At 38.7% G+C, this 10,602-nt stretch overlaps 1 protein-coding gene across 2 annotated transcripts in view; it reads right to left on the minus strand.

Annotated features, from left to right (window-relative positions):
- The window catches only part of LOC109422497 (four and a half LIM domains protein 2), an 866,140-nt gene that overhangs the window by 168,653 nt on the left and 686,885 nt on the right, over positions 1-10,602 (minus strand). The window lies entirely within an intron of this gene.

Consider the following 10,602-nt stretch of genomic DNA (forward strand, 5'->3'; position numbering starts at 1 on the left):
AAGAAGAAGGAGGAGGAGAATAAGAAGAAGACGTGAAGGAATCAAGAATCTCTGGAATAATCTCAAGAGAGATAACTATAGAAACCTCTGAAGAAAATCTGCGAAAAGTCCCGAGGATTTTCCAGGGTAAAATACCTAAGAGAATCCCGGAGAAATCGCGAAGGACTCACTATGAAAATCGCCTGAGGAATCAATGGAAGAATCCCGGTGAATAACCCTGAAGGAATCCTAGGAGAAATTCTCGCAGGAACCTCTGAATGAATACCGAGAGACGTGTCTGAAGGAATTTTGTAAAATATCATTGCATGAATCTCGGGGGACCCTCTGAAGGAATCCTGAAAAAAAAACGAAGGAATTCCTGAAGAAATCTTGAGTAGATTTTCCTAAGGAATATATGTATATTGTTGTATTCTATGCCACTTTGGACAGGTGCCTCTTCAGCAGGTCTAGTGCAGATGCTAGGAAAGCATCGAAAATGAGCTACCCTCGGACGTAAGAACGTTTACGTTTAAGACGTGAGGACGACATCGGTTCTCATAACCTCGAGGTTTGAACGTTCACTGAAAATTTTCTCCAGGAATTTTGAAAACCCTTAAAGAAACGGTGTTTTGAATTGCCTAAGGCATTCATGTCATTTGTTTTAGGAATTAGGGTAATTGGCCTGTTGTTGAACGGTTAATACTGAAATATTTGTTTCCTAGATCCAATTTTCTGTTACAAAACGTCAGATTTTCATTTTCAATTTTCATGGGAGTTTCAAAAGGGTTTTGGAGGGGTTTCCAGGGATTCTTTGGGGATTCCATGGGGGGTTTATTGGAAGTTTTAGACGAGTTTCAAGACATTTCAAAGCTTTTAGTGGGTTTCAGGAAAATCCCGGAAGGGTTCAGGAAGGGGGATGGAACGATCTTTGAAGGAAGATCCAGGGAGTTTTTAGAACGGTTTCAATGCGTTTCAAAGTTTCAGGTACAATCAGAGATATACCTGATCGTTCTCGAAGCCCTATTAAACCTTCTGGAATACCCCTGAAACTCCGTGAAATCTGTGGAACGCCCCTAAAACCACATTACACCCCTATGAAACTTCCCGAATTCTTCAGAAACCTTCCTGACACTCCCTTGAGCCCCCCAGCAACACTCCAGGAATGTCCCTCAATCCACATGATTTGCCCATGAAACACCCTGGAATATTCACCAATGCTTTTGAAACCCACCGGAACACCCCTGAAAAACCCCTGAAACCTCCTGGAACATTCCCAGAAATCGCCTGAAATCCACTGGAAAGCCCATGAAACCTCCTGAAACTCCCGGAACACCCTTGGAACACCCCTGGATGGTCCCTTAAACCAGGGGACAGACTTATGCAGACTTATGCAAAATGGTACAGCCCAAGTGGCCTTGGTACAAGAACCTTACTTTCGTAAGGGAAATTTCTATCTAGGAAACCTTGTGAACCCGGTGTTTGCCACTTTCAGTAAACATGAAATGGCAAACTCGCGTGTCATGCCTCGAGCCTGTGTGCTTGTCAACATGTGTATGTGCTATCACAATTGATGTATCTGTTGGAAACCTCAACAGGAAATACGTCTATTGTTCTGTGTATTTACAGCATGATGAACCATCCCCTACGGATGCTTTCAAAGTCATCGCATACTGCACTTCAAAAGGCCTTCCGCTAATTGTTGGCAGTGATGCTAATGCTCACCATATCATCTGGGGCAGCTCAGACATTAACTTGAGAGGCTCCAGTTTGATGGAGTACTTAAGTACCCAGGTCACCACTAAGCATTTAAATAAGCCGTACAGCAGACAGTATTGAGCATTTGAACTGCTTGCTGCCCTACATATGTAAGCAGTTCGAATGCATAGCTGCCTTGAATCAGCATAAGCTATGCTATTCAAAAGCTTTCGGTTGTTAATTAGCATTTCAACTGCTTGAGGTATTTTCGGTGGGAAGCACTCAGAATGCTTTTCAAATGCTTTACAAATGCCAAGAGCAAAGAGTGTGGGAGATATGTTATGCATTTGATAGCACATGCTGTCTCTCTCTTACAGAATCTATGCCTCTGTTGACAATTTTGGACATCTGAGTTGCTTAATCGTTTTTCACTTATTTATCCAAAAGCTCCGAAGCAAACGTTGCTGCAGCTGGTTTGGATTGGGAACATTGTCATCGAGAAATTACCATACCTCATTTTGTCGGAAAACTCCGGTGGATTATACAATAATTCGAAAGCGGGAATCAAATGTAATTGATGGAAGAGGGAACGAAAACGCTTTACACTCTATGAAATACCTCCTTGAAAACATGTTTCGGGTGTGAGAACAGAATCTGTTTTCCAGCCATTCTTTATATTGGGGAAGAAATAAGCGCACGTCATCGGACCAGCTGTAGCGTATCCTGGAGCGTGGGCAGCAGCTTGAGCAGAAAACATGATTGAATAATCACCAGACCGTAAGTTCAAGTCCCGATAACACCAAAAACAAGCAAAAAAGTACCACCTAAATCAGCTGGAGTGCGGAGGAAGCGGGATCGTCGAAAGAGTGAGAAGCACACGCAAATCCATTTTTGTTTTGTTTTGCTCGATGAGGCGTTACGCTTCTTTGACATTTTGATACGACGTTCCTGAAGGTGCTGCACTCAAGCAGCCCGTTATTTTGCCAAAACTTGCTGTTGGGTAGCACTATAGGCGTATATACGGCCAATCAGCATTAAATGCTTTGTCATAAGGGCAACTATAATGCTGCAGGAATGCTATTTTAAATGCTTACTGGTTACTTGGGTAGTACAGATCTTGCATTTCTTAACATAGGCAACCGCCCAACTTTCATGGTATCTGCTAGAGAGGAAGTGTTAGATATAACGCTTTGCTCTAGCAGAATTAGTCACGAGCTGACCAATTGGCATGTGTCAGATGAAGAATCTTTATCTGACCATCGCTATATCTTTTTTGAACATTTAAATGTTACTTCGTAAACATTGCGTTTCAGGAATCCTCGGTCAACAAACTGGGATCTTTATACTGATTTGGTTGCAGCCAAATTTCATGGATATTCACCATCCATTGACACTCCAAGTGATTTAGATGATGCCGTTGATACTACAACGACCTTCATCATGGAAGCTTTTGAAGAAGCATGCCCTCTACGGTCTGTGAAGATGACAAGAGGAACCCCTTGGTGGAACTCTGATCTGGCGAAACTCAGGAAAGAATGTAGAAAGAGTTGGAACAGACGACGTTCGGCTGGTTCGGAGGCTTTCAGGTCGGCTCGCAAGGCCTACCTATGTGCGGAGTGCAATCAGCACTTCAGCAGCACGTAATGGGCAAAGTAATATACAGTCATTGCACAATTATGGGTCACACACAATTATTAGTCACTTTTCACTTTAATAGATAAATACTTATTAATTGCAAGCTTTTGTTAGCTAGTATTATTTTTCGTACATAAGTTGATTTGTTTTGTGTCACTATACGTATCGCACACGGGATAATACATCAAAAAATACATATTTTCAATATTTTTTTGTTCGGCGCAAAACTAGCTGTCAAAGTAACGCTTCGATTGTGAATAACGGACAGTGCGTGCGCTGCTTTCGTAAGCTCTGTAAAAGCGAGATTTAGTGATTTTCATGTGCGAAATGGTATCGTCACCAGAACAAAGGTATAATTTACGTTCTAAATGTAGAAATTCATGTGACTGCAGCTAATTAAAGCTTATTTCAGGCAAAATTTAAGTGACTCATTATTGTGCCAAGGAACACCAAAAATCACACAATTATGGATCACTTTTTGTGCAGCATAATATTGACAGTTCTGCGTACATGGGCATTGCATACTTTTAGGCGTTTACCGGTAGTTGTGTAGGAGAATTTGTCCCAATTTTGAAAAATTGATTTCAAATCGTGAAAACACGCTTCGTTAAGAGGTTTGAGACCAGTTTTGGATTCTACTATAGTTGATCTATCGAGAATAAGTGACCATTCATTGAAAAAATAGACAAAACATTATTGTTGAGCCGATTTCTCTTGAGTGACCCATAATAGGCAGCAAATTGACCCATAATTGTTACACAGCCAATTTTGACCCATTATTGTGGTTTTCATTATTCACCAACATTTTAGTAATTTTCACCGCCTAAAGTGAATTTTACAAGCATATTTTTATTTAAAACCATAAAAAGAGGTTTCAAAGAAGAGCATATAAAATGAAAATAATGAAAGTGTTGTTTTTGTATGAAAAACGATTCATATTATGAAATGGTTGTTCCTTGAGTGACCCATAATTGTGCAATGAGTGTACTTCTGTTCAGATAGCCAGGCTGCTATTAAAGCACTTGCTTCGGCCAACTCCAGGTCGAAGATAGTTATCGCTTGTCGAACTCAAATCGAGGAGCTGAATTCAGCAAACGCTGTTCACCTTCTATGGGTACCTGGTCATTCTTCCATCGCTGGAAATGAATTGGCTGATGAGTTAGCTCGCTCTGGAGCATCACATGACTTCATTGGCCCTGAGCCAGCTATTCCGATATCGAAGTGTTGGATTAAGCTTCAGATTCACACCTGGGCTGTCACTCAACACAGACAATATTGGAATAGTTTGGAGTCATGTCGTCAAACCAAATTGTATAGTGCTGAACCATCTATACGGGTGGCGAAGTATCTAACTTATCTGTCTAAGCAGAATTGCAGCATGCTGGTCAAAGCATTGACTGGCCACTGCCGACTCAGCTATCACATGGCGAATATTCAGCAAGCTGATTAATTTGCCTGTGATAGCTGTGAATCCGATTATGGAACTTCGTATCATTTGATATGTAACTGTTCAGTTTTCGCGCAACTGCGTTTCCGAGTATTCGGTAAACACTTATTAAGTGAAACTGACTTCAGAAACCTGAATCTTCAGGATATTCTGTTGTTCTTATCCCGCTGTGGTAAAGAGCTATAGGCTCTTTTTCGCTTTATGCGTTATTACAGTGCCCTTTTCAGGGCGCTGTTTGAACCCATTGTGGTACGCTTGTGCGTTAGTACCCTCTTCCAGGGTATTTCCCTACCTGTCCCTATCCCCATCCAAATCCTTTTTCCTTCCTTTTTCCTCAGGTAGATGATGAAATAGGCTGTTATTTTGGCGATCGCACGAATGTCCCAAATGGAGGATAACGTGCCTCTGGAGCCGGCCTTCTGATACCTGATACCTGGATGGTCCCTTAAACCACATGAAAATCTCTGGATCGCCGCTGAAACCCTCTGATAAATCTTTGAACATTCCAGGAAACCCCTTTAAATACCCTTAGATACCCCTAAAATTCCCTAAAGCCCTCTAGTCTGGAATACCCCTTGAACCCTCTGAAGCTCCTGAAACCCCTGGTGTCCTTTGAATCGCCTCTTAAAATTGAGTCCTTCCTTCGGAAGAGATGTAAAGCGTGGGTCCTGAGATGATAACTATCCTAGGGCTAAAAGTCTAGGTAATAATAAAAATTAATGCACCTAAAATCCCTGTGGAATACCCCTGGAACTTCCTGAAGTTCCGGAAACCTCCTAGAGCCCCATAAATCGCCCCTCAAATCACATGACAACCTCTGAAAAGACCCTGAAATTCCTTGGGACGACCCTGAAAACCGCTGGAACGCTCCTGAAACGGTATGAGTGTATTTTTTACGTTGGAATACATGAGGGACACGAGTAAATAGAAAAAAAAATCAGGCAGTCATGTTTACAGTTCAGGCTATGCATGTGTTCAACAATTGAATCTTTAATGCAGAAAGTGTAATAAAAAAAAAAATTAAAAAAAAAAAATAGCAATGAAAAAGTAATTTTGGACAACATAAAAAGTGAGATGGACATTCTCATAGTACTTGTATGCATGGTGTGACTTTGATAGGGTAGTGCACCAGTTTATGCGTGAAATTGTCTTCCAGAGCAAAAAATTGTTCTTTTAATACTGGTCAACTATTAAATTATACGACAATATGGAAAATGTATTGAATTAAAATTTACGAGGATCCTAATTTCAACCCCATCTGATCCTATTTTCGTCCACAAACAGTTTTTCATAGATTTTAACAGTTTAGGCCTTATTCTCCTCAGAAATTTATCTTATATCGAACAATTATAATTTACCGGACCGGATTTTCAAATTTATTACGACGGTTTCCGAAGGAAATTTCCCAAATCAAATCATCATATTACAGAATGTTTCAGAAAATTTTTTATGTTTTCCTCCAAAAGGGTCACAAAGAATTCTTTTACGAAACCTGGCATGAATTGCTTCACCATTTCCTCCATGATTTTTTACAAATCATTTCAGAGATTGTTTCAGATATTCTCCCATGGACTACTTCAGAAATTCTTCTGGATATTCATTCAGAAATTTCTCTAGGCATTCGTTTGATGAATCTATTGTTAAAAAACATCTTTCTTATCTTTCTAATTTTCTAATCGGCTAAAACTTTCCCCACGGAATCTTCTATGGATCAATTCTGAACTTTTCTTCCGGGATTTGTTTAGGAATTCCTTCAATTCTACAAATTACACAGAATTCGTTTAAATCATTTAGCACGATTTACTGTGAAATTCCTCCATTTTTTTCCAAAAAATATTCATGAATTCGTTCAAAGACACCTTTAGACATTTCTCTAAACATTTATTCAGAAATTTCTCCAGGGATTCCTTCAATAAAAGTTAAACAATGCCTTCAGAAACTATTCGAGAGACTTTCAGAAAATGCTTCAAAAGTTCCTTCTAAAATTTTTAGTGGGATTACTTTGGATTTCATGATTTCAGCAGAAAATTCCACAGCTACTTCCAATTTCTCCAAAAAATCATCTAGGGATTCCTCCAGAAATTTCACAAAAAAAAAGAAAGTTGTATGTGAATTTCTGCAGAAATTTGTCCAGAGATTTCTTTAGAAAATCCTTCAGAGATTTACCCTATTTGTTCCGGACTTTTCTAGATTATTTTTTATTATAGAGACTTTTAGCCCTTGACTGGTTCGTCTCTTTTTTTTCCGAAAAAATCTACGAAATTTTCTTTAAGCGTTCTCTCAAATGATCTTCCAAAAATTTATTCCAAAACTTGCTTTGGTTTGCCTTAGGGATTTCTTCAGGTTTTTTTTTCTCGCAATGTTGAATTTCTGTTAGAAAATCTTCCAGGGATTTGTTTAGAAGAGGAGGATTTGTTTAGAAATTTCTCCAGAGATGCTTTCTAAGAAATCATCGAGATCCATTTGGGAATGTTCAAAAATAAAAATTAGAAAAATCAAAAACTGAAATTCAAGAAATCGAGAATTAAAAAGAATCATCTTCCGAAACATGTTTAAATCGATTTTAGATGACGAAAAATGATATTTAGATCAAAATCAAAAATTATTAGAGGGTTAATATGTAGCACTTTTTTAGTTTTTGTTTCCTAAACATTTGAAATTATTTTCAAAATATTGTTCAAACATGGGCGTATTAAAGAGTACATATCTCTTCATGGTTTTCACGTGTTTAAAAGTTTTAATCTTAGTTCATTTTGCTCTGAAAATTAGAGGAAAACTTGATTTTATTTAGAAATTGTTAACAATTATAAGGTATCCCATATACGTAACCAATGAATATTTTGACAAAAATTTAAGAGATCCTGTATGACAATGACCTCCTCATTGTATCCTAATCCAAAAAAGTTTGATTCATTAGGATTATTTCATTAAAAATCATCAAATATCGCAACAAATGGAATTTCGCATTTTTTTATGGGTCATACTATAGAAACACTCCTAGGAGTTCCTTCATTTCTCATTTACTTGGGATTCTTACTGAAAATCTCCCACGGCTTTCGTTATAAATTCGATTTATAATTTATCCAGAAATATCTCCTCCAGAGATTTGTTTACAAATTTCTCCAACGATTACTTTGAATGCTTCCACAAATTTTTCGAAAATTCTTTCATGAACCCTTGCTGAAATCCTTCCTAGGATTCATTTGAACCATCTTTCACGGGTTCCTGAAAAAAATTCCCAGGGATTCTTAAAGAAATTCTTTCAGGGACTCCTTTGGAAACGCCTCGTAGGTTTACTTAAAAAAATCATCCAGGAAATTCTGAAGAAATTCAGTGAGAAATCGTTTCACAAAATCTTCCAGGGATGTCCTCCAAAAATTTCTTCAAGTAATTCTGAAGAAAGTCTTGCGCGGATAGCTTTCAAAAAGGTTACATGGATTCTTTAAGAATATACTTCAAGAATTCCTGTCAAAAAATCCCGCATAGATTGTTCCACAAATTCATCTACGAATTTCTTCAGATTTTTTGTTTTTCATAGAGAGTCCTCCAGATTTTTTTAGCAAATGATTCACGTATAGGTACATTAAGAATCAGACATTCAGAACTCATTATTTTTTTTCCGAAGCTATCTAAAGATTTTTCTCCAAGGATTGTTTTAGAAATTCTACAAAAGATTATGAAAGAAATTCCCGAGATTACTTCATATTCCTTTAAATATTCCTTCGAAACATTTCTCTTCCAAGGATATCTTAAGACAGTCTTAAGGTCTCATTAGACATGGCAAATGTTTGGCCAAACAAGCCCAACAACTGACCAACACAACGTGAATCACGACAACCTTGGATATATGTTGGACTTCAATGGCAAATATTTGTCATTATGACAAACAGTGTAATGGCACCTTTAGAAAATCCTCCAATAATTCCTTCAGAAGATTAATACTTCTACAGATAGAGACGAACCAGCCAAGGGCTGAAAGTCTCTCTAATAAAGACAAATCAATCAATCAACTTCTACAGATACTTCTTAAGTACTTGCGATTGTTTTTTTAGGCCTGCATTGTACCCCAATCTGGAATAGCTTCCAAAATAAATGCCACTACCTTTTTGAGATTTTTTGGGTAGAGGTATTCCTCTATGTATTTTCTCAGAAATTCCTACAGGATTTCTTCCAAGTGTACTGCCGTGAATCGCAAGTCAGTCCCATATGTAAAAAGTAGGCATTGAGAAAATGGACTCTGAAGTTTTAAAATTCGATTTCGATGTGAAATTTCAAAAAATCTCCATAAATTGAATACTACTGCGATCATCATGAAACTTTCACAAATTGTTTCAAACGTGAAAACGTAACTGCGAAAAATATAAAACTGTCTAAAACAGTGTCCGATTTTGTACTGCAGGGTACATAAGTTCGTAATGGGACTGACTTGCGATTACTTTTCATTATGGGACAATCTGACTTGGTGTTGTTTTTCGATTTTACTGAACAAACTATATAATTTTATTCACACAGCTGAAAGACCATCCGAAGAAAGATCAAAAACTACCATTAACTCAATTTTGCCCAAAATGCAGATGGGACTGACTTGCGATTCACGGCAGTGTACATCTAGGAATTCCTCTATGGATTCCTCCAGGAATTCATTAAAACAAATGTTTAGGCTTTTTATTGGGATTAGGGGATTCCAGGTTTTTTTTATTTTTTTTTAATAATATCTCTGTGCTGATCATTATGGCCACTTTTTCAAACCATTCAACCCACTATCACAGCAATTGATACCACAAAGTGATACAGCGTCACTTTGCGTTAATGTGACAACACGCTGCAGTGCAGCAGCATTCATTGTTTGATGCTGCGTTTGTGACGCTTCTCGATATATCGATGATCGACCAGCATGTCAATTCCAAATCCACTGTATGTAGAAGCAAATTACATATGGTGGTGACACGCTATACATTCGTACGCAATTCGCTATTTGCGGTCAATTTCGTCCAAGTCATGTCTCAATACAGAACCATCAGCCGTTGAGCATCAAAAGACTTAGGAATTGATAGAAACCAAGAAATCCGCAGCCAGCCGCAGTGCAAACCACTCATTCGTAATTAACAACGAACACAGCTCATAGATCTTCCAGCAACAGCGGTGTGCAATCCAGTCAGAGAGGCCGTTATTGTTGGTTGTCTCTCAGTTGCATTGGAGCAGACTGCAGATCAAATAAACAGTGTGATAAATAGTTGATTTACCATTTATTCTCGTACCTACATTTTGCACGCTTCCACCCTAGGATAGTCGTGTAGCGTCGCCGTGTTCGCGATCGAAGGGGAAGCTTGTTTAGGCGACTTGTTATTGCTAATTACTGCGAGGAGGTACATACAAAACAGCGTGCGACGTGCAATCAATCAACCGCGTGGAACCACAAACGGTCGAAAAGATTGTCAACGCAGTTGCACTCCGTGCCCGCTAGGTCGCTGCTCTGGGGACGAAGGAAGCGCGGGTGATGATGATGTGTGGGTCGGCACAGGCAGGTTGTTTTATTGGTGTCGCGCGCGGTTTTTGGGGTTTGATGAAGGTTATGCAATCGTGTCATGTCATCGCCGGCGGTTGGGGCGACATACTAATAACACTATATTTGATTTCAATTTTTGGAGTGAACCGTTTTTGGTTTCGTTGATGCCTGACCGCAGATGTTGGCTGCTGGTTTGGATGGACTAATGTTTCTTGTTGGAAGTGTATGAGGTTAATCTGAAAAGGGGATCTTTTTCTGAGTTTTGTGTGGCTGCTGTGGTTTAGGGTAGGAAAATCTATTTAGGGTCGTGAAATAATGTCATCTGAGGTAGACTGAATTT

This window comes from Aedes albopictus, chromosome 2 (genome assembly GCF_035046485.1).
Source record: "Aedes albopictus strain Foshan chromosome 2, AalbF5, whole genome shotgun sequence".
NCBI lineage: Eukaryota > Metazoa > Arthropoda > Insecta > Diptera > Culicidae > Aedes > Aedes albopictus.